This window comes from Dermacentor andersoni, chromosome 3, assembly GCF_023375885.2.
Source record: "Dermacentor andersoni chromosome 3, qqDerAnde1_hic_scaffold, whole genome shotgun sequence".
NCBI lineage: Eukaryota > Metazoa > Arthropoda > Arachnida > Ixodida > Ixodidae > Dermacentor > Dermacentor andersoni.
Genome location: NC_092816.1, coordinates 7,277,134 through 7,302,740, shown reverse-complemented (window position 1 = coordinate 7,302,740; position 25,607 = coordinate 7,277,134). Strand labels below are relative to the sequence as shown.

General features: G+C 50.1%; 1 protein-coding gene across 3 annotated transcripts in view; it reads right to left on the bottom strand.

Moving 5' to 3' along the window:
• The window catches only part of LOC126520954 (uncharacterized), a 206,212-nt gene that overhangs the window by 106,531 nt on the left and 74,074 nt on the right, over positions 1–25,607 (bottom strand). The gene's annotated exons all lie outside the window — the stretch shown is intronic.

The following is a 25,607-nucleotide window of genomic DNA, read 5'->3' as shown; positions in this document are numbered from 1 at the left end:
AGACGCGAGTTCCCCAAAATGTTTCTGTTTCTAGAAATTCGGCATGTTCAGTCAAACGAACATGTGTGTATTTAAATAAGCTCCTACCAGTGGCTATAGCATTAAAACTGCTGTTTTGTCGTTATCTCCTAAATAAATTTCAGGCATTAAAATTAAATAGACTGACAGCTTCACAAGCGAAGCGAGCGCAGCAGAGTACCGCTGAGAGCATGGTCAGCAGAAAGTCCTGAGATATTATGTGACAAACCATTCCCCTAACCGTATAATAGCACCAGATTACCGGCACATGAACATCGGTGTCAAACGAGCATTAAGCAGGAAAATAGTCCGGAGATCAATACTCTAGCCGCAGTGGTGTAAAAGCCCGGGCTACGTAATGTTTTCTTAACTGACGGGACAGCATGAGATACTGGCGTACAAATAGGGTGCCCGCTACTCATTGGTTCTTGAACAAGTGGTACATATTGGGTGTTTTTATATAACATAAACAATTAAAAAAAAACTCGCCTGTGGCTGATAGAATAATTCCAGTTACTCTGTTGGATTACTCAGAGGCGGACATTACTTGCACAAGAAATCGAAGTGCATAATCGACGAATTAACAAAATTCACTAATTCACTTTTTAAATATTTACTTTATGGCACACAAGAATATATGAATTGTAACCAGTGAGTTCGCTAATCGAACGAATTTCCAGGATGACATCAGCTTCGATATATTCCTTCCTCAAGAGCGCGACGAAATAAGTATGCATTGCCGTTACTTTTGCGCTTCAGTGCTGCTACGTGCCGCCCGGCAATCGCATCTATTTCTGTCTATACAATCGCCGCTCTGTCGAACCGCAAGTCAAACGGCCGTATCCTGTAACCTGAACCATGCCCGAACCGAAGCAGAGCCGCAGACAGCGACTCAGGACACAAGCAAGGCAGAACCCCTGTAGCCAGGCAGTCCGCATCGTAATCTAAATCAACAGTTCTAAAGACATAAAATCGGCGAAGAGGCCACGCGTAGTTTTACCTATGACTGAGGCCTCCATGGCGACAAATGACTCTATCGAAGAATTTTTCCGAGACCGGCTGGGCATCGTGGTCACAGCGCCTAAGTTTTTACTTCGAGGCCAAAGGCATCAAGGAGGACGCTCGGAAGCGCGACATTTTGTTGACACTTCATGGGCCCTCCACCTATGAGACAGTGAAGACATTGGCGGCACCGAAAAAGCCGAGCACCGTCCCGTTCACGGCTATCGTCTTTCTCCTCCGCCAGAATTTCGAGCCACAGCCCTCGGAGTTCTACATCAGATGCTGCTTCCAGCGTCGGCACTAGCTGTCAGGCGAGTCTATTGCAGCCTTCGTAGCAGCGCTGAATAAACTGGCAACCAAGTGTAATTTCGGCATTCCAACATTGGCGCCAGAACAGTCGCAATCGGAGGAAGCACAGGCAAGTTCGACTCCATCGTCAGGAACGATGATACCGCTTGACACGATGCTACGCGACCGGTTCGTCTGCGGACTCCAAGACGGCAATGTCAAGCAGATTCTTTGCTGAGAAGCACCTCACTTTCTTTGCAGAAGGCCCTTGACATCGCATTGAGAGCAGAGAACGCCAAGGTCCGCCAACAGCGCATCAAAGGCCTCCGAAATTCCAAGTCATCTGCAACCGCCAAGTCATCGGCAACCCACGACTGGAACCAGCACGGAGCAAGGCTCTGCTTCCGCCCTGACGAGCAGCACAGCCCCGACAAGTGCACATGCCGCACTGTCGGGGCTGTGCTGTCCCTACTGCAAAAAGGTAGGCCACATTGACGAAGCCTGCTTAAAGAAAGAGCGGAAAGAACGAAGCATCCAATTCCCGTCTAACAAGCCGCATGTTCCACATCGCAAGCTGCATGCTGTTGGCCAGCCGGAAGCTTTCGACGTCTCAAGAACACTGCAATAAACAAAATCACATGGCTTGAACGTCGTGACGCCCATCTAACACCAGAAGCTTATGGTCTCGTTGGAAGTTCAAGGCGCAACCGTCGTATTCGAGGTAGATTCAGGAGCTGCCTACTCGCTCATAAGTGAAAAGACGTTCCGAAACGCATCAACTAACCAGCCAGTCGCTCTACTTAAAATTAGCATCGCCTTGCGAACAAATGCTATAGAGAAGGGCTCCTACCTTCAGCTCTCGTAAGCGTACTGTTCAAAGTGTTAGAGAGACAGAAACAAGCTTTAATGACAGACACACACACACACACACACACACACGCACGCACGCACACGCACACGCACACACACATATATATACACACACACACACACACACACACACACACACACACACACACACACACACACACACACACACACACACACACACACACACACATATATATATATATATATATATATATATATATATATATATAAATATTGTGATGCAGCAGTTATCCCGACGTTTACGCGTTGGAGATGCGGCGAACCGACCACGCCCAAAGCACGGATCACGCAAGAGCGAGCCCCACAAGCGATGATGAAGAAGAACGCCATATGAACCCCACATGATGATGATCATGTACAGATGACAAAGTGTAGCTTATAAATGCCCACACTAATGTCCCCTCGCGCGAGAGTGGCCATCCTGGCCGCAATTCAAAGGGGCGGCGAACGCCTCGTGAAAGGCTTCATACGGGAAACGTGGACAATCTCAGCAGCGCGGCAGCGGCGGTCATTTGGGACAATGACTGGTGCCACGTGATAGTTAACCGGAGAGGTCTGCTCCAAGACTTTGCAGGGGCCGATGAACCGAAGCTGAAACTTGTCACACAAGCCAGGATCACGAACTGGTGTCCAGAGTAGTACTTCCTCGCCAGGGCGGAAGCACACGACGCGGTGAGAGGCGTCGTAATGCTGCTTGCGGTCCTGTTGCCGTGCTTCCGTGTTGATGCGGGCGAGCTGGCGACAACGCAGAATGCGGGACACATATTCTTCACAGGAGGATGGGCGTCGATCGACAGTTGGCGCGAAGAAAGAGACGTCAAGGTAGGAAGAGGGCGATCGACCATAGACTAGGTAAAACGGCGAGTAACCGGTCGTGCGTTGAACGGCGGTATTGTACGCAAAAGTCACGAATGGCAAAATTGCGTCCCAGTTTCTGTGATCTGGCTCGATGTACATAGCTAACATGTCGGACAGCGTGCGATGAAATCGCTCAGTTAGGCCGTTGGTTTGAGGATGGTAACTGCAGGTAGTCTTGTGGGTGGTTCCGGAGGCTCTGAGTACTTCGTCTACTAGTTTCGAGAGGAATACTTTTCCACGGTCGCTCAGGAGGACGCGAGGAGCACCATGACGCAGTATTAAGGCTTGAAGTACGAATGCAACAACTTCAGACACTGAGGCAGAACTCACACAAGCAGTTTCGGCGTAGCGTGTCAAATGGTCAACGGCTGTCACAATCCATCGTTTACCGGTGAGAGTCACAGGAAGAAGACCATACAGGTCAATGCCAACGACTTCAAATGGCCACGACGGACACGGAACCGGTTGCACTTGTCCGCTTGGAGCTGATGTAGGGAGCTTTCGACGCTGACATAGGGTGCAGGAAGCCACATACCTCGCTACACTGGCGGACAAGCCAGGTCAGTAGAAGCGACCTTTGATGCGGTCATATGTTTTCTGGAAACCAAGGTGACCAGCAGTCATGTCGTCGTGAGAAGCCTGCAGGACATGAGTACGTAGAGAGCGTGGCAGGACAGGGACCCAGCGTTGACCGTCAGGGTGATAGACATGACGGTACAGGACGCAGTTGTCAATCTTAAATTGCGTCAGCTGTCGACGAAGGCGGGCGTTAGGCGGGCGCGAAGCTCCTTGAAGGTGGTCTATGATGCGCAGTCTGCAAGTTGCTGAGATTGGAAGAATCTGTTGTCGTGTGTAGGCGTCTCCTCTACAGTGGCCAACGAGAAAGCATGTGAAGAGGGGTCGTGCGAAAGCTTGTCACGGATGGTAGTTGGAGGTCCATTGCATAGTGTCACAGGAAGCGGAAGCGAGAAAGCGCGTCTGCATCCTGGTGTTTTTTCCCGCACTTGTAGGTGATAGTAAAGTCGTATTCTTGCAGACGAAGGATCCACCGACCAAGTCGTCCAGACAAGTTCTTCAGCGTCGAAAGCCAGCATAATGCATGATGGTCTGTGTTGTGTCGGCAGCGGCAGGCAAGCGGGGGCCCGGCGCAGAGCGAACGCGCGGCGAGCGCCCGACGCAGAGAGGGAGACGCGGCGCCAACTGCTCCTGATGAAAACCGGACAAGGACTGAGCCGGCTCGCGGCCGTTTATTACCAAAAAGGACTTCACACGCCAGATGAGACCTCCTGATTAGTCCAAGCTCGTCACATGACTACTACTACGTCACTACTACGAAACATAAATGCATGATAACACGGAGATCTGGCAGGGGGAGGCACTATACCACATCATCCCCCCCTGGAAACAATATAAGCATACAGTGAAAGGCGCACACAAGACGCGCACTTCAGTCCAAAGACAAATTCAGTTCGTCCCCCCCCACGTTCACACACACGCGGACCAGTCGCACACAAGGCACGCACTTAAGTCCACAACAAATTCAGTCCGTCCCCGCCCAAGTTCACACACACGCGCACCAGTCTTGGGCACCAAAACACAGGCAGTCACTCAAAACAGTCCGACAAGGAACACGGCACAAGACTCACTGCACCGCAACAAGGAACACATTTTATACCTGTGTTAACGAAACATGTGAACTGTTTCCTAAATGTCACAGCGAGGCCCCTAGCCATGGCATATCGAAGACGGCAATACGCTCTACATTCAAGAAACATAATCATCGAGCCACGGAGGCAGTTTCCTGTCACCATGAGGACGTGTGCGTACCTCAGAAGAACTTTGGGGGTTGCGACGCGTATCGGTCGACTTCGAAGACCCAGTCGTCCCACTACTATTTCCCTCCCCCTGGTTAGACAATTGAATGTGGGTGTCGCTCAAAGCTGGAGAGGGTTGCCCAGGAAGCTCCTCTCGACGTCCCAACAAGTCCTGGGAGGCTACCGATTCCCCCACGGAATCAGAGACGACTGCTGACTGTGTAGACTCGGAAGTGATACAGTCAGACGAACTACCTAACTGAAGCTTATGACTATGAAAGGACGATGTCACGACAGACGAGTCATCGGAATGACTATCCAAGCTTGAATATGAGTACAAAAAGTCTCTATCACTTGTACACAATGTACTATCTGCTGAATCCTTTATCACTAGGGTTAACTTAGACACATGCCACGTCTTCCCATCACTGAGTAGAAAAGTAGATGGTCCTATCTGATACTGTGCGAGGTTTACTGTACTTAAAGAGTCCTTGCCTGTTAAATCTCATTCTGACGGTGTCTCCCACCTTGACACGAGTTGCCTGAGCACCTCTACGTTTGTCTACGTACTGTTTAGTCTGCCACTGTTTCTGCAAGACCTTTTCTTGAACTTGAGGCACCAAGACTGTCCTGTTCCCGTAGATCTACACAGAGCCGCATAGTTCCATCCTTCTTGCGCACCACCACGAGTGGAGACACCCACTCAGAAGCCTCGACGCGCTCGATGACGTCGCAATTCATTTGTGACCTGGTCACGGAGAGCCAGGGGTAGTCGGCGCAATTTTGAAGATACTGGTTTCACACCTTGCTGCCGATGAATTCGGTGCACAAAGTTTTTGACGAGACTCAACTCGCCACTGAACAGGTGATCAAAACCCGGAGGCACACCTGTGGGGCTCTGTACTGAAGGAAGCGATGGTAGACGACATGTCAGCGACGTACCGTCAATCTGTATGCCCAAGCGTTGGATCGCGTCTAAACCCAGCAGTGATGTTCCTGTAGTTACGTGGAACGTGACGGAGCATGACCTTTGGAAAAACTGGACAGTGGCTTGAAAAAGGCCTTGAATGTCGATGCATTGCTTGGAGAAATTTCTCAAGTCCACTGTTGTTTGTGACAGCCTGTGCTGTCGACCAAAGTGATTTCTAAAATCTTCGGCCGTCATGAATGACACAGACGCTCCCGTATCAATCAGCAGTCGCATGGACACGCCGTTAGCTACGACCGGAACTTCCAAATCTTTTTTAGTTTCAAAAGCGCTTACCGTCCTGACAGACGCGGACGGCTGCCCTGCGGAAGTTGAAGACAGCGTCTCTGCGGAAGAGACGTGTTGCACCGCTGTTCGGGTCTTTCGGCATACCGAAGCGAGATGGCCCAACGTGTGGCAGGCGTTGCATCGCCGATTTCTTGCTGGACAATTCCTATAAGACGCGATATGGTTCCTGCTGCCACACCGATCGCATGCACCACGGTTCCCGGAGGAGCCATGTGCGAAATGTCGACCATCTTGGCGATTTCACGGAAGAAGTCGGCCCTCTTGGCGGCTTCTCGGAAGAAGTCGGCCATCTTGGCGGCTTCTCGGAAGAAGTCGGTCATCTTGGCGGCTTCCCGGAAGAAGTCTGTCATCTTGGACCGTCGACGGAACGCCAAGTTGAGATGCCTCGATTCTTCGTACATTTTCGGAGCCGAACGCGCGGTTCGCTCGATGCAAGGCTTCTAAAGAGCGTCCAATTTCGTCTGCCTTGTCCAGGGACAGGGTTTCGCCATGAGCTAATAACTTTTCGCGAACGCTGGCGTTCGCTACCCCATGTATTATTTGGTCTCGGACGCGCTCATTGTAGGTTGTGCCGAAGTTGCACTGTACCGCCTTCTCCTTCAGTGCGGTCACGAATTCCAGGGATCCTTCTCCCTCGAACTGCCTTCGACTGGTGAATTCGTGCCTCTCCGCCAGAACATATGTTGATACGGCGAACAGCCGGTCAAGCCGCTGCAAGAGTTTCTGGAACTCTAACGCTGACGGGACCGCATCACTTGACGTTGACGCTGCGCCGGTCGACTGCCTTGCGGCTTCGCTTGACGCTGACGCTGCGCCGGTTAACTGCCTTGCTGCTTCCTGCTCCTCGTCTGCAAAGTACTTTCGTTGTCCCTCACGCCCGAGAGCGCTGACGAGCGCGGACGTTCGTCGCGCGTCCGTCCAGTCGCCACCGCCGGCCGCTTCGAGGTGGGCCTGAAAAATTTTTATGCGAAGCATATTACTAGATCTCAACCCAGCTCCTCAGGCGCGGCGGTGTCGCCTTCAATACAACGTCACACCGTGACGTCACGACGGAGGAGAAACGGGGCTCCAACTCGCGCCGTCGCTCGCGGCGTCGCGGCGGTATATAAGCAGCTGCGCTTGTTTCTAGGTGGCTTTGGCTCAACTCTTGCAAGATGGGCTGGGTGGGAATCGAACCAGGGTCTCCGGAGTGTGAGACGGAGACGCTACCACTGAGCCATGAGTACGATGCTTCAAACCGGTACAAAAGCGCCTCTAGTGAATGCGGTGTTGCCTTAGAAACGAGCTTCGTTGCCGCGCCGAACGCTGCGTTGCTCGACGCTCACCGCGCCCAATGCGGGGTGCTTAGTCGCTGCGCCGTGCCCATTGTCTTACACCCCTTGGCGGGTCGACGGGAACGCTGTCGCGTTCTACTCTTGAAGGCGAAGCAGAGTAACGCATGAGTTGTTTCTTCGTCTAGCCGAACCAAATATAGCCAAGCAACAGCAGTTCACCAGGCTAAACAGTGGTTCAACAACTAAAATAAAGGCTAGTATGTTTCGCATCCTGGGCTTAACCTTAGCTAAGCCACAGCCATTTTTTTCCATCGATACCATGGAATTAACGGTGGCCCGGGCAATTCAAGAAAAACGGGAAGGTTCGCCGAAAAGGAAGCCATGCCAGGTAGCGTGCAGGAGACAGTGCAGAAAACAAGCCGGAGCTCGGAGCAGGAATGGGGCAAGGAAGAACAAAGGGGTCGAGAAGGCCTAGGCTCGGAAGCCTCGCGACGCCAAGTGCGTCGGCGGCGTTTGCATGCCGTGCAGACACAGGAAGGGACGCTTCACTTACGAAGCTCGTTGGTTTCCCGGGGCTTCGGTCGGAATCGCAGCGGGAATTCCATCCTCGTCGCCAAAAAGATGTGTCGGCAGCGGCAGGCAAGCGGGGGCCCGCGCCCAGCGAATGCGCGGCGAGCGCCCAACGCAGAAAGGGAGACGCGGCGCCAACTGCTCCTGATGAAAACCGGACAAGGAGCGAGCCGGCTCGCGGCCGTTTATTACCAACAAGGACTTCACACGCCAGATGACACCTCCTGATTGGTCCAAGCTCGTCACATGACAGAAGGGGGGTGCGCCATCTAGCTAGACTACTACGAAACATAAATGTATGATAACACGGAGATCTGGCAGGGGGAGGCACTATACCACAGTGCAACTATGGTGAAATGGCGGCCGTGAAGATAAGGTCGAAACTTCTGCACAGACCAAACGATAGCTAGGCATTCCTGCTCCGTGATAGTGTAATTCTTTTCGGCGTTTGTGAGAACGCGACTTGCGTACGCGACGACCCTCTCACCTAAAGTGTCGTCTCGCTGTAGGAGGATGCCACCAATGCCGTGACCACTAGCATCCGTATGCAGGAGGGTAGGGGCAGCTTCATCAAAATGGCGAAGTACTGGTTCAAAAGCGAGAGCGCGCTTCAGATGGGCGAACGCTGATTCACATTCGGGAGACCACACAAAGGGAACATTAGAACCCAGTAATTTGCGCAGAGGTGGCGCTATTGAGGCGAAGTCTCGTATGAATCGGCGAAAATAGGAAGCGAGGCCTAGGAAACTGCGCAAATCTTTAGTCTTTTCGGGACGAGGGAAGTGCCGAACTGCCGCAACCTTGTCAGGATCTGGACGAATGCCGTCTTTGCTCACAATGTGACCTAATATCTTGATCGTCTTGCTCGCAAAATGGCATTTCTTGGTGTTTAGCTGAAGTCCAGCGTTGGCAAGGCACGTAAGAACTTCATCCAGACGTTTCAGGTGCTGAGAGAAGGTTGACGAGAAAACAACAATATCGTCCAGATAGCACAGGCAAGTCTTCCACTTCAGGCCACGAAGAACGGTGTCAATCATGCGCTCGAACGTGGCGGGCGCATTGCAGAGGCCGAAAGGCGTGACATTAAACTCGTAGAGCCCATCTGGTGTCGAAAACGCTGTTTTCTCTTTATCGTCCTCATCCATAGGTATCTGCCAGTAGCCGGAACGCAGATCGAAACTGGAGAAGTACTCGGCACCCTGCAGGGAATCCAAGGCATCGTCTATTCGCGGCATAGGGTATACGTCCTTGCGTGTGATCTTGTTAAGTGCTCGGTAGTCGATACAAAATCGAACAGAGCCGTCTTTTTTACGAACCAAAACAACGGGGGATGACCAAGGGCTAGCAGAGGGGCGTATTATGTTCCGTTGGAGCATGTCGGTGACGTTCTCGTCAGTGACTTTCCTCTCGGCTAGCGATACGCGATACGGTCTACGGCGCACGATGGATGTGCCATCTGTCTCTATCCGATGCGTTGTAATCGAAGTTTTTCCCAACGAAGATGAATGCGCGTGAAACTAAGCTTCATGTTTTTGGAGCAAAGCAAGCAACTGTTGTGGCTGCGAAGGTGTCAGGTCGGAACTGATGTCAGCTGCAAGAGCTGAAGGGGAGGCGGCCTGTCCAGTGTAAGGAATTTCGGAGGAAGCTGCTTTAAAGGAAACCACAGAGATAGACCCCGATTCAGTGGCGCAAGCCACATGTAGTGCTTTAGGGATGAGAATCTTTTCGGATGTCGGGTTTGTACGCAGAGAAGTGCAGAGCCATGATCAAACCGAACCAGCCCTGATGCAAAGGCTATCCCTCTTGCGAGACAGCGTGCAGATGGTAATACGAGCACGTCGCCGCAGTCCATGACATCAGACGTGACAGTAACAATGCTTTGACGGCGAGGTGGTAGCGCGGTATCTTCGGCAGCAAGCAAGTGAAGTGGTGCGTCATCTGCATGAAGTGAATAGGTGGTGTCGGTCATGTGGAGAACGCGTTGCCCGCAGCAGATGGAGGCGGAGGCCGTAGAAAGAAAATCCCATCCCAATATGAGCTGCTGGGCACACGAACTTAGCACTACAAATTGCACGTGATGCAGAAGTCCGTCAATGGAAATACGAGCAGTGCGCATGGCGGTAGGTCGAATGGCGGCCCCTTGAGCAGCGAGTAGCGTAGGTCCATCATAGGGGGTCGTAACTTTCCGGAGGCGCAAACACAATGCACGGTGAATAACTGAAACACTAGCACCAGTGTCTATCAAAGCTTCGATTTGTACACCTTCTACTACAACCAATATCATATTGCACGGACGCGATGGAGGAATTTCTGTCCTGTCGTTCGATGCAGCTTTTCCTCCAAAAGCTGCATAATTCAGTTTTCCGGACGACGCTCGGCGAATTGAGAAGCAGGTTGAAGTGGGGACGTAGAGCGGCGAAGAGGTGACAGCGAGCGGCGTCTCGCAGGAAGATACGTCGGAACCGTCCCCGATGCTACAGTAGGTGATGGAGAGCGGCCGCGCGGTGGAGCATAAGGACGGCCTTGGTCATGCAGGCTCCCTAGACGTTGGAATGTAGCTCCGGGCGAAAAGTCATCCCGTTCGTATGCGTCATATCCGCGATGCTCGTCTTGCTGACGCTTGCGGCAAAAACGTGCTATATGGCCACGATAGCCGCAGTAGTAGCAGATTGGACGAGGAGGACGCCACTGTGGATAGCTGGTTTGGGTAGGTGCGTTGGTAGTCATGGAAGCCATGTGCGCTGGCGTTGGTGTTTGAGGCATCGGTGGAACGATGACTGGAGTAATGGCTGCTACTTGTGCGTACGTTGGTGGGGCCCGAGGGTTTAGAGGGTCCGTGTACGCTGCACTAGCCATGGACGCCAATTCCTCCTTGACAATGCCTCGCAGATTGGTATCCAATACATGAGAAGGCATAGGCCCTGCGGCGAAGCCAAGAGACTGTAGCTCTTCACGAATTATTGCGCGGATCATTGCTCGTAACGTGGGGTCGTCGGCGGTAGTGGTTGCAGTGGTGTCTGGCTGCAACCGTACTGATTCGAGTTCGTCGAGGCGCTGGCAAGTGGCGACGATATCAGCGACGGTAGCGGGGTTCTTGATGGCTAAGGCATTGAAAGCGACAGCTCCGATGCCTTTGAGGATATGGCGAACCCTGTGTGATTCGTTCATGGCCGTGTTCACGCGTCGACAAAGAGCAAGCACATCCTAGATGTACGACGTATAAGATTCCCCGAGTTGTTGCTTGCGGGTGTCGAGCGTCTTTTTTGCGAGGGCGGCGCGAACAGCCGGTGCGCCGAAGATTTGGCGGAGCTGCTGTTTGAAAGCACTCCAGTTCGTGAAATCAACCTCATGGTTGAAAAACCAAGTCTTCGCTACTCCAGTGAGATAAAAGGCGACGTGACGTAGCTTGGACGCGTCGTCCCAACGGTTAGCCGAACTCACTCGGTCGTAGTCGTCCAACCAATCATCAACGTCTCCACCGCGAAGTCCAGCAAATAGATGGGGATCACACTGGTGCCCACTGATAATCAAATACGGAGAGGCTGGGGTAGCCGAGGCCGAGATGGTTGAAGTAGAACTGCCCGTTGGCTCGTCCTGCGACATACTGGCGGACAGCTGGCACAATCGGTGACCTGATCGAAGCTCCAGGAGGTTGAGCGGGGAGTCAGAGGACGGAGGACCGTAAATCACACTCCACCACTTGTGATGCAGCAGTTATCCCGACGTTTATTACGCGTCAGAGATGCGGCGAACCGACCACGCCCAAAGCACGGATCACACAAGAGCGAGCCCCACAAGCGATGATGAAGAAGAACGCCATATGAACCCCACATGATGATGATCATGTACAGATGACAAAGTGTAGCTTATAAATGCCCACAATATATATATATATATATATATATATATATATATAAGAAGAATGATGGGTGTAACGTTAACGGATAAGAAAAGAGCAGATTGGGTGAGGGAACAAACGCGCGTTAATGACATCTTAGTTGAAATCAAGAAAAAGAAATGGGCATGGGCAGGGCATGTAATGAGGAGGGAGGATAACCGATGGCCATTGAGGGTTACGGACTGGATTCCGAGAGAAGGGAAGCGTAGCAGGGGGTGACACAAAGGTAGGTGGGCAGATGAGATTAGGAAGTTTGGAGAGTCAACATGGCCACAATTAGTGCATGACCGGGGTAGTTGGAAAAGTATGGGACATATATATATATATATATATATATATGTATATATATATAGGGATATTCTGGTCTGTGATTACTGAGAAGGGCTTGTCATACAAGTATGGGCGGAACTTTAGAACAGCCCAGACGAGAGCAAGACATTCGCGCTCGGTAATCGAATAGTTGCGCTCTGCAGGTGTCAGGAGCCGGCTAGCGTAGGCTGCAACGCGGTCGTGTCCGTGTTGGCGTTGCGATAAGACGGCGCCGATCCCATAACCACTGGCATCGGTTCGGACCTCTGTAGGTGCGGACGGGTCAAAGTGGGCCAAGACCGGTGAATTGGTGAGAATCGTGATAAGGTGTGGAAATGCGGCAGCTTGAGAGGAACCCCCCGTAAAAGGCACGTCTTTCTTCAGAAGTTCTGTGAGTGGTCGAGCGATTGCTGCGAGATCTTTCACGAACCGTCGGAATTAAGAACAGAGCCCCACAAAAATCCGGATGTCTTTGACAGACTGATGTACGGGAAAAGCCGTTACTCCTCGAACCTTCTCCGGGTCGGGTTGTACTCTGGAAGCATCGACGAGATGGTCTAGCACTGCAATCTGCCGGCGCCCGAAGTGGCACTTCGATAAGTTTAATTGGAGCCCAGCCTTGCGGAAGACGTCACCGTTAGGTGCGACGTGCTCAAGGTGCGTCTCAAATGTAGGAGAAAACACAAGTACGTCGTCGAGGTAACAAAGGCAAGTTGACCATTTGAAACCTTGAAGCAAAGAGTCGATCATCCGATCGAACGTGGCAGGGGCATTGCGTAAACCGAACGGCATAACCTTAACTTGGTAGAGGCCATCTGGAGTGACGAAAGTGGTCTTTTCTTGGTTTTGCTCATCGACGGAAATCTACCAATAAACAGATTGAAGGTGCTGGACGAAAAGTATTTGGCACCGTGAAGACAATCAAGAGCGTCGTGATGCCTGTGGAGTGATGCCTGTCACCGGCACAAGATGCCGAGAGCGAGTGGGGCTATACTAATCCAGGTACAACCAAATAGGAAGGCCGACAAAGCTTCAACAAGACACTTCCTCACCAGAACAGGAATTGGCCTCCCTGGTGCAGTATTCGGCCACCCCTTCCCGAATGATCGCTACATTCACCCACGGCCCTCAGTCCTCAGCAGCTGCGGAGCACCTGAGCAAGGCGACGGTCAGACCTGTAAGGCAGCAGAGGGTGTTAAGAATCTCTGGATCTGGACAGGCCGCCAATGGAAACTGACTCCTGCTACGTTTAACACCCGAACCCTCTCTAGTGAGGCTAGCTTAGCAGGACTCTGAGGAATTATCAGACATTCTTTGGGATATTATCGGCCTTGGTGAGATTAGAACTGGTGAGGCTTATATATTGTTGAACAACAGACATGTTCTCTGCTATTGAGGTCTCCTAGATAAGAAGCACTACCGGGTAGGATTCGTAATCCATACGGACATAGCGGGCAACCTTGACGAATTCTACAGTATTAATGAGAGGGTAGCTGTAGTCGTAATCAAACTTAATGAGAGCTATAGATTAAAGGTAGTACAAGCCTGCGCTTCAACATCCAGTCACGATGATGAGGAAGTATACCAATTTTATGAAGATGTTGAATTAGCGAAGAGAAAAGTGCAAACTCAGTATACTGTAGTAATGGGCGACTTCAATGTAAAAGTGGGGAAAAAGCAGGCTGGTGAACAAGCAATTGGCAACTACGGCGTTGATTCTAGGAACGCTAGAGGAGAGATGCTGGTAGAATTCACAGAAAGGAATAAGCTTCGACTAATGAACACCTTTTTCAGGAAGCGTAGCAACAGAAAGTGGACCTGGAAAAGCCCTAATGGTGAAACAAGAAATGAAATTCATTTCATACTTTCTGCTGATCCTAGCATTGTGCAGGATGTAGAAGTGATAGGTAGGGTAAAATGCAGTGAGCATAGGTTAGTGAGGGCTAGGATTCACCTCAATTTGAAGAAAGAGCTAAGCTGGTCAAGAAGAAAAAGGTCAATCTAGAGGCAGTAAGAATAAAAGCAGACAAATTCAGGTGGTACTTGCAAACAAATATGCTGCCTTAGAACAGACACATGAAGATGACATAGAACCAATTAATGAAACCGTAACTAGGTTGGCTTCAGAGGCAGCAATTGAACTGTGAGGCAAGGCACCAAGGCAACCAGTAGGCAAGCTCTCCCAAGTAACAAAGGACCTAATAAAGAAACAACAAGAAATGAAAGTGTCCAACTCAAGGGATAGGATAGAATTCGCAGAACTGTCAAATCTGATCAACCAGGCGAAAATAAAAGATATTCGAAATTATAACGTGAGAAAGACTGAAGAAGCCGTATGAAATGGACGCCTCCTGAAATCGAAGAGAAAGAAACTTGGCATAGGACAAACTAACATGTATGCACTGAAAGATAAGCAGGGTAATATTGCTGCGGAACAATATGTGCGATCACGAAAAGGCGAGCAGTGCGAAGACGACGACGACGATGAGAAGCTAGCGCGGGCTGTTGCCTCTTGGCCAAGCGCAGCGTATTTTCTTGTAAATATACTTGTACATAGCTTTTCGTCTGCGTCTTCCTACGTAACATATCTGGTGGAGGTGGACGTTCCCTGTACCTCGTCACGGAGCTTCGCAGTGGACGGTACGTCGAGCCTTCCTTCATGGCTCCCGGCGACGACAACCGGACTCCCCCGGCTCCGACTCCTGCTGCCACTTCGACGACCTACATCACTCTCCCCGCTCCCCGTGATCCTGGCGTATTCTCGGGCAAAGATGGGAAAGACGTCGATGACTGGATCAGCCTGTATGAACACGTTAGCCGCAATAACCGGTGGGACCCTACTATTATGCTCGCCAACGTAGTCTTTTACCTCGGTGGCGCACCTAGAGTTTGGTATCGCACGCACGAAGATGAGCTCACCAGTTGGGATTCACTTAAGACACAGCTTCGGGACTTGTTCGGCAACCCTTACGGTCACCAACTTGCCGCGCAGAAGGCGCTTTCCGGCCGTGTGGAGACGTCAACAGAGCCCTATGTCACGTACATTCAGGACGTCTTGGCTCTGTGCCGCAAAGTTGACACCCACATGACTGAGTCAGACAAGGTTGCCCACATCCTCAAAGGCATTGCCGATGACGCCTTCAACTTGCTCGTTTGCAACAACGTAGCGACGGTGGATGCTGTTATAAAAGAGTGCCGCCGCCTGGAACTTGCTAAAAGCCGACGTATTGACCAGCAGTTTGCTCGTCTGCCCAACACCCCAGCGACATCTTCCTGTGCCGACACTCCTCGTCCCAAAAACACTGCCGATGTTACCACGATCTTCCGGCGTGAGATCGAGGCCGCCTATCCGGCTGCCTTTGACTCCAGTCCCACCAACACATCTGCAGTCACGGTCTCACTGATCCAGGCAGTTGTCCGCCAAGAGTTCGAAAACATGGGTCTTCACACCATCTGCTCGGCCCATCGTCCTGATACCCGCCCGGCTTCTTCGATTCCGCCCCGTCCCGCACCTTCTTACCCACCACGTTTCCGCAACCCATCTGAATGGCGCACTGCTGACGACAAGCCCATTTGTTTCCACTGCCATCGAATCGGGCACATTTCTCGGCACTGTCGCAGTCGCTGGAGTTCCCCGACCCGCGGTCTACTTATACCGCCTACTCTCGCCCCCCAGGTGGCCCTTCTCGTCCCTATGCCGCACGCTCCGATAACGCCGCCGCTGATTCTCCTGCACCGAACCGCTCCTATTCTCGTTCGCCTTCGCCACAACTACGACAATCTCGCTCTCCCCAGCCCCGTCGGTCCTATTCGCCGACTCCCTTCGGACGCCGCTCCCAGCCGGAAAACTAGACGATGCAGCGCCTCGAGGTGACGATGAACCCCTACAATTTTATAATACTGTCACGTGGTAGTGACGTTGAATAACACAGTAGCAATACTGTGAACGACAAAACTAACTTTTATTGGGCGAACCTGTGCCCACAAAACAGGCTACACTGATAGCGGCGAACACGGTCGGCGATCGTCGAAAATCTGATCAGCGGGTCAAGCGCGTCGGCTTTTACACAGCAGTCATCGAATGTTCCAGACTAATCGTTGGGACCCGCCTGCCTTCTACAAAGTTCTATGCCATTCGCGTCAAGCGATGAAATCAGATAAGACAAGGTTCGGCGACAACAGACAGCGGATAGAAGCATCGATAACTTTCCAGAAACTTCGGATACATGCAGGCGCGTCCCGCGCTGTGCGATAACATTTGTTAGGCGGCAAAACGTGTCGCCCGATAAAGACAAGTACGCGTGTCAATACGATAATAATCAATCATTCAAATTTTTATTGTAGTGCCCAGGAACAGCTAGAGAGCCTTTGTACTGGTGCACTTAACGATCACTATGTGAGACAAAATGTACAGAAAACATGAATGTAGTGGACAAAAAAAAATGGATGATAGAGAAACAAATAGGGAAAAAAGGAATCGCGGAAAGGTAAAAGGGAGTTAATCCTACGTGATTATCTACAGATACACAAAACACAGGAAATGAACTCTGAAGTATGTTTTGGAGTCGAGTCTTATCAGCACAATCTTGTAACAAGCCCAGGCAACGAATGTGGAATGCTACCTGGTATACTGTTGCGGCACAAACAAATGCATATGATCAAGAAGCTTTAAGGAATGTATGATGTCATGGACCACCTTATACATGAACAAAAGGTGTGATTAATTAAGACTTGTATCTAGATGTGCGAGTTGAAGTATATTTGAGAAGGCTCAACTGTGGTCGCCAGAATGGCAAAAGTGGTGCTTTAAGATAGATATCAATTTATTCTGGATGCGTTCAATGAGGTCAGATTTAGATTTGCTCATTGCACCCCCCTCCTACAGAGGCATACTCTAGTAGTTGGAGGCACACAGCAGAATTTCAGAATCACAACAGGTGAGTGGAAATCATGCAATTCCAAGAGCGTGAAGGGCATCTTGTGTAATTATCTATGTCAAGAGAAGCTTAGCATTTTGTCGAAGTACACACCAAGATCTTTCATTTCATCGACCCTAAGGAGTGGAGCATCACGTAGGGTGTATCAAAATTGCACATGGTGCGTTTTGTGCATATAACTTAATGCCATAGTGTTGGAAGCATTTAAGAGTACTTATTGTTTCTGCACCAGTTTGAGAGTGAAAAAATGTCTTTTTCGAAGTCGATGCAGTGGTGAACACTGTTGACTGTCTGAAATAGTTTTAAGTTGTCGGCACACAAAGTCATGCTGTTCATTTATTAAAATGCTCTTAGCACAAACAGAAAGCGAGGAATCCCATATCGATTCAAACACCTGACGCACTGAAGAGGATAGATATAGGTCGGCAGTTAGTAACTGCACATCTAGCACCTGATTTGTGCATGGGCAATGTTCATGCTACCTTCCGAGTGCTAGAAAAGGTACTAGACTTTAGGGAACTATTGAAGGTGCTTGTGAGAACGAGGAACAAGTATGCTTCCATACGTCTTAACCCTTTCAGACACCACTTTATCCCGTTGATTGAAAAGTTGCTTTCACCACATCTCTTGCATCCTCAGAATCGTAGAAAGTGTACAGCTGCAGCAAATATTAAGAATTTTCAATTGTTTAGCGAGTTTTGTCAAGTTTACAAAATTTTGACTCCATGCGAAAACTCACTACAGGAACACAAAATATGAGAACATGTACTATTTCGTGTTTTGAAAAGCTTGAAAAGCACTTATCCAGCCACTTGAAAATTATGCCTGGTGCACGACATTGTAAAAAACAATGAAAGAAGTGAACCCGCTACATACAACATACTGACACAGAGTAACAACACCCAGCCAAGAATGGGCCTTCCCACTCATTTTGTTAAAACATTCTGCACGTTATTCAAGATTGCAGCACAGTTCCAATAATAAGTGTTTCAAGATGTATGAAACACATTTTAAGTACCATTACTTTCATCAGTGCTTTTGCTATTGATGCACGCTCCTGCTGTGCCCAATTGTGTAGACAGCGTCTCAAAGGGTTAAGCTCTGTGGAGGAAATACCATCAACACCACAAGAAAGGGAAAGTTTAAGGCAAAGTTTAAGGCACTTCATATACTTGGAAACAAGGTTTTCATTGACTGTTAGCATACACTGCGCCAGACTGAGAAGGAAGGTTACTTGAAGCACATTTCACACCATATAGCAAACAGAAATGTTCTGCAAAGGCATCAGCAGTGTTGGAGACAACACCACTACTTTCATGAAGAAGACGTACATCTTTGGCACTCTTTTTAGAAGAGAGAGCCCACAAAGCTCCAGAAATATTTTAAATTATGTGTCACGCTGGCTTCAACACAATCAATGTGGTCAAAGTATTGATTCTAATAATAATAATAATCTTAGTGGTAACTTGGCACACTAGACTAAAAAGAAAGCTGATGCCTGTATGTTAGAGCATGTGATAACCAGCCATCTAGAGCAGGAATTTGCAGGATGCAGAAGACACTTCCTTCCCCTCCACGTGCACACACACTTGCTCAATAACACAGCACGGCACACACGCACACATTCGACAGGTGCACAACACACAGGAGTGCCAATTCAGTCTGGAGAATCCAAATCGCCAGGGGGGTGGAGAGAAAGCTCTGCATGCCAGATATAATCATGGAGTTGTGGTGTCGGGCCATAGAGGCGCGATGAGGGCTCAGGCTGTGCTGACCACTTGTTCAGACGAACTGAAGAAAGATTAGTGCTGTCCAGAGAGTCGTCAAGCACCCTGCAGTATAGACTAGTGCAATGTTGTGCTGGTATTGCAGGGTGTGCTACTTGAGGGGTTTGAGGCAATCCTCGAAGGCTGGCATGAGCTTGTGACAACCGAAAAGACGGGAGTAAAGGGTGCGTATTGTCCGGCGCTGGACAAGCTCAAGTTTGTTAGCGTCGCGAGTTTGGTACGGGAACTATACTGATGAGCAGTACTCAAGTCGTGACAGAATGATTGAAGTGTAGAGTGCTCAGAAAACCTTAGGTCATCAGGGAAGGGAGACACGGGACACAAACCCAAGAATGGGCCGGTGCTTACATACAGTCCTGGTGACATATGCGGAAAAGTTGAGAGAAGAGCTAAATGTTACATCCAGAATGGGAAGGGCCAGAACAGTCTTTATAGAGGTGCCTCCAAGGAAGAAGGTTGAACGTGCAGCAGTTTCGTTGTGGCTGATACGTATGGCAGCACTTTTTACGGTGCTACTACAAAGTTTGATATTGTAGGCCCAGTCGTTCACCTTTACGGAATGTATTTATTGTAAGCACATATGCTGTGCATCGGCATATTGCTGTTGTGGAAGGGTTAACTTGTTAATCAAACACATTCTGCGCAGATGCATTAGTAACTTGGTTTTGAGTAGATCTTTGTCCTGACTACAATTTAAAGTATCGCAGCTAGAAACATTTTAGTAGAAGCTGAAGGGATTCCAGCAGTTTAAGCATACCGACTGCACAAAACACTGATGACACCATTTCACCTTCCCCACAATGCACTCACACCATCTACACTTTCCATAAGCAAAAAGTGAGAAAAAAATCAATTACAGTTTCATTGACTCAGTACTTGCTGCTTCTGAAGCGGGCATCGAAGCAATCGTGGTATACGCTGCTACATGCATAGGTCTTGCATGATGCAGGTCCTGCTATGCACTGCACACAGGGCACACGTAATTTCTTTTTGCAGTGCTCAACTATAAGGACACACTAACTCAAACATGACTGCGTTGTCACGTCTGCTTCAGTGCGTCGGTGTTCTTGATTGCTACATGAGCGAATTATCCCCAACTAGCCCAAAAGAGGGACGCACTGGACAGAAGTGAGTGAATGAGTACTATGAACTTGTACTGAACTGGATTCACATGTCGAATAGAAGAGCGCAGTGTCAGCTGAAACAGGCGGCACGGTTGATTATGTAAGTACTTCCAATAGTTCGACTACTAGTGTATTTCGCTTTCGGAAGTTATCTTTACCACTTGAAACAGCGCAGAGCTTGCCCGTGAAACTTGAGTCAACCGACACCACACGAAACACGCCGCGGTTGACCAACCCAACTTCCCCACGGTTCACTCACCACATCACACATTACAAATCACACGAAGTCAGGAGTGCCATATTTTAAATCACTGCAGCACCAAACGGACCTGAAAATTCGCTTCCTTCGACAGAGTTTCTTAGCTGGCCTCGTTCACTCGCCAGTTACGAACTCGATGGACCCGCTAGGCCTACGCGTAACGTAAACAACATCGGCAATAGGCGAGTGCTGATTGTTCAGACTTCGGAACTCGTAAACATGTTTCCATTCGTTTTGAGCACAACAAAATACACATACAACAAGCACAGACGTCGCGGTAATCGTGATTCGGTTGGCTGTTTTAGCAGACGATCGCACTGAGCCCGGCGGAACCCAGTGGGCAGATTGGATTAGTCGGCGTCGTTCGAAGTCGCTTCGGATCCACGTCGCACTGCCACAACCCACGGTCATCGGTCGTGTCGTTGTCGGCATACTATTAGAACACTGTCTTTCAGGAACTCTGTCGCGCGCGTCGTACGCCCAAGGAACTCGGACGATCGTTGGTGCCGGCGCCTTCGTACGGGCGGCCATCATAGGCCTAGCAGCCGGAGGTTCCGCAGCCTCCGATTGGTTGACGCCTGCGACAAGTCGCAGCCTCTCATTGGTGCACGCCGGCGCAGCTTCGCCGCGCGTCGGCAAACTTCTAGCATCGGCAGTAGACATAATCGCTGCGCGACGTTCCGCTTCGCTGTGTTCCCGACCGACGCTTTTGACGCATTTGACTCTTCGGCGCGCGCCGAAGCTTTCCGGCGCGTGCCAGTGGTTGGGGCATAAAACTTCGTAAAGTAGCGACACTCTCCTCCTCCGCCTTCAATCCTCCTCGTTTCTCCTCTCTGTCACACTCCCTCGTCGACCGTGGCGCCACCTACACTGCTCGAGCGTAGCAACGGCGCCAACATACGCTCCTCGCCACTCCGTAGACGCTTCTCGAGCAAAAATGGCACTGAAGCAAGGCGCGAGGGCTCACGTGATGCTATTAGGCCAATAGCGACGCGGCCTCGGCCTCGGCCAGAGCGCGCGAGGAGTCGGCGGCATTCTTCAAAGCGTGGCACTACTTTACGAAGTTTAAGGGGTTTTATGCGACGCGGACAAAGTGCCCACCCACGCGGCCCTCATCTTCAAAGCGATCTGCGATGTTTGCAGAGTGTGCCTAGTGCCGGTAGCTTCGTATGCGGTGCTCTTTCAACGTTTCGTTCGCGTTGAAGCGTAAGGTGCACGAAGGTCCATTCGCTCGTTGCTGCTGCCGCGATTCCTCACTCCAGAGTTCACACAGCGAGTTTCCGTGTTCACCGAGCGAGATGTGTTCGTGTTTACCTGTGCGCACTTGACAGCGTGCTTGTTAATTTAGTTAGTAAGCGAATGTTTACAAGTTTATACGGCCGATAAAACTACCAGCCTGACTTCGTATAGCTATCTAATAATTTGCTATCCCAATCGATGCTTCGCCTTTCGGCCAAAACTGCGATTTTCGTTTTCTTTTTTTGGATGTAGCCTGGTTTCCTGGGCTTTCGGCGAATTCTTGCATTCCTTCTGCACTTCGACACGGCACCACTACACTATTGGAGTACGTCAAGTTGAGAAACATTGTTTGACAACCTGTGCTGCATTTCAAGCAATTGAGGCTTATGGCACGGCCCCGAACATCGTGGCGCAGTTGGCGAAAAGCAACTCCGTCGCTGTGACGCTGTTTGTTTGTCTGTTCGCTGTGACGCTTGTGTCGTATCCATCTTTGCGTACGTGGCGTACCAACGCGTCGGCTGAGGCTGAGTTCTGTCCAAAACACATAGTCGCCCGTCTATTCGTGCTCTTAAAGTGCAGGAAAGAACGTGCGAGTACTGGGGAATGCTTGGAAATAAGATGTCTTCATATTTTATGCTATTGTTTGGGATGAGTCGGATATATTCTACCCCGCGTATGTAGAAGCGAATTGCTTTTGTTTGTAATGTAGGCATTCACCACTTTCACAGAAGATAGCGCCGAGGAGCTCAAAAACCAGGAAAATCTAACTCGAAAATTCGGCCGTCTGGACGGCTGAAAGCGTGCTCTGTGCCCACGCATTTGTCTTGGATGCGAGTAGAATGCATTCTGCGAGTGTCTAGCACAGTCTGGCGGGGCGCTTGTGTCGTATCCATCTCTGTGTACGTGGCGTACCACTGCGTCGGCTGAGGGCAAAATCTGTCGAAAAGGCGTAGTGGCCCGTCTATCCGTGCTCTTAAAGTGCAGGAAATAAGGTGCGGTAACTAGGGAATGCTTGGTAATCAGATGTTTTCCTCATATTTTATGCTATCATTTGGGACGAGCCGGGTATATTCTACACCGCATATGTAGAAGCGAATTGCTTTTGTTTGTAATGCAGCGCATTCACCACTTTCGAACGTATCACCTCTACGTGCGGTAAACCAATATAGGCTTAAATACCAAAATGAAACATGCTTGGAATTTACTTTTTCTGTTCAGGTGACGTCGTCTGCTGGAGCTTGGTACGCGAACTACTGCTGCTTGCCTGGTGCCACAACATTGGATGAACGCACAAAAAGCCCGGAACGATCATTTATATAGAGAAAAATAAAAATTTCCTCATTTCACGAGGCGTCCTGTCCTGTTCAGCGTCTACTTTATGAAATTGCAGGATGCACTGATTCAGTGGAGGCTCGTAAAGATCGTTCGCAATAATTTTTGCTAAATAATAAAACGATGACGAACCAAGGCCGCGCGTGGTATAGCAGGACAAGCAAAAACAAACGTTAGCGCAGCCTGCGTAACGCGTACAAGCTAGAGTTCAAAATACACGCGCTTAGAGCCGATACCGAAAGTGTGGTTCAGGTTTTAATGCAAGCTACCTTGGTGTGCTACAGTCAATTCGGCCGCTGGGCTCTATGGGAGTGTCAGCTCTTGTTGAATGTCTTATTCTATGTTTGAAGCACAGCAATAGCGCCGAGCACAGTCGGTGACCGTCGAAAGTCTGATCTGCGGGTCAAGCGCGTCGGCTTTTATACATGACTCGTCGAAAGTTCCAGGGTAATCACTTGTGACCACGTGCCTTCCAGAAACTACTACACAGTTAATGTCACGCATACAATCTGGTTAAAAAGGTTCGGCGAGAACACACAAAACGGGTACAGTTAACGATAACATTTGAGTAAGTTCGAAATAATGCAGGCGCGCCTTGCGCTGAGCGATAACTTTAAGTTGTAAGCGGGTGAAATGTAGTCCCCGAGAAAAGGATAAATAAGTACACGTGTCAATGTCCCCTCTTATATGGAATCGTCCTGATGCTACAATCACGAGAGCAATCAACTAAAGCACACCTACTAAAGAAAAATAACAAAGTAACGAAGTCCCAAAGTTTGTTAGTGCTGGTAAAATAGCTTAAAGGGGTGGAGACATGAAAATTTTCGTTCATGCGTTCTTCAATTGAAGCGTTGCATACTGCTTCAGGAAGCACGATACACACCGCTGAATTCATATATACCCCATAAATAATTTAATAATACCATTATTATACCGAGCGATTTCGATTTCGGTTTCTGGGCTCCGGGTGATGCTATGACGTCATAGGAGAGGAAACGCAACACGGCTTGGTCACGTGTGTCGCAAAAATAGTGACGTAAGACTATGCTGCGTCGTCTGCTCGCGCACACGCGTGCTCTGCCAGCAGAGGTAAACAACTGGCAATTCGAAGGGCAAGTCACGATTATTGTAATTATTGCGAAGAGCGACAACCACGGTAGGAAAATATTGCGGCTTGTGAGAGTCGGTGATTCATTCTGAAGCGCCGTAAGCTTTAGCTTTGAAGTGAACCGGAAAAGGCCTAGCGACGATATCGGCGGCGCCGAACGATCAGAGGCGGTGAGGCTGCCGTCGGTGCCAGAGTGACCACTCCTCATTCGCTGATTGGCCGCTTCGCCGTGCGGCTGCCGCACAAATGGGTCCCGGGCCCGTCCTCTCTACGGCAAGGAAATCTCGCCGTTCGCGAGCAAAATCGCCGTCGCACGGGGGCCCGCGAACGGCAAACGGCGTGCGGCGAGTTTCCGTGCCGGTAACGTGGACGGGCCTTCACATTGAGAAAGGCCAAGCGAACGAGAGACCGCTCCGAACTGCCGAACTATGCGAGGAGAGAAGCGGACAACACGAACGCCGCATATCCTGGTCCCTTTCGGAGTCGGCCGGCTAGTGTTACACTCAACGTGTAAAGGCCCGTCGCCGCACGCAGTTCGCCGTTCGTGGACCGCCGTGCGACGTTCGTGTTGCCCACTTCTCTCCTCTTGTGTCCGAGTCTGCACGCCTTACCCCTTCTAAGAAAGGATTTCTATTGCCTGTAGCTCGGTCATAGTGGAGGCTATGCTCGGTCGCTCGGCTCAGCAGGCTCCGTAATCGGCATTTCATCGCTGCTTACCATACGTCACGCTTTTGTGCTAGTGTGCTATGACGTCAATATTTTCGTTCCTCCGCTGTGACGTCATAACTTCCGCGCTAGCGATGGGTCTCGACGACGAGAAGGAGCTTTTAATGACTTTTTGGAGCTGAATTAAAATTATTTTGAGATGTTTGCAGCGTCGAATACCTCGTTGTGGGTGTCCTTGCATACGGAAGCAGCCTACAACTTACTTTTTATAGCCTCAAAATTTGGTGTCCCAACCCCTTTAATGCGCCCCTCACCAGGTATGACCATTTTTAGCTGACAAGTGCAGCGCATACAATGCACGCAAACGATCGTGTCTGCTAAATATTACATCCCTGCGCGCCGCGAATGGGAAAGGTAGGTGGGAGGTGATTATGATACGGTACAATGAGCCATATTTACATGTCGTTTAATACGCGGATGCGCACTTTAGACAGACTACACGCAAAAGCAATCTTGTCCACACACAGCGTTATCGCGCAAACACATTTCGCGCTGTCTTCACGTCTCATAGGTCCTAGAGACGACCGTCTAAGCCAGTGTCATATAGAAAGCCAAGAGTGATTTCATGATGCGTCGGGCATGGTCAACTCTTCTACACGCTCCTAGGACATTTTCTTCTGAAAAGGGGCTGGAGTCCAAGCTGTCAACACTAGACTCAAGTGTCCTTCGCACGACCATATATTGAGGGTATACGCAAAGTATGTGAGACTTGTCTAGGGAGTGTGACAGACGCTACTGTCAGGGTCCTCTTTCTCGTATAATCTTGTGAAGGTATCGGTGAATGTACGTCACACCGAGCCGTAATCGATGGATGAGTGTTCCCCGGCCTGTTCGCAACCGAAGTGGAAGCCGGAGTCGCAAACCAGCGTCAAGTCTATGGAAACGCTCTTGTCTCGG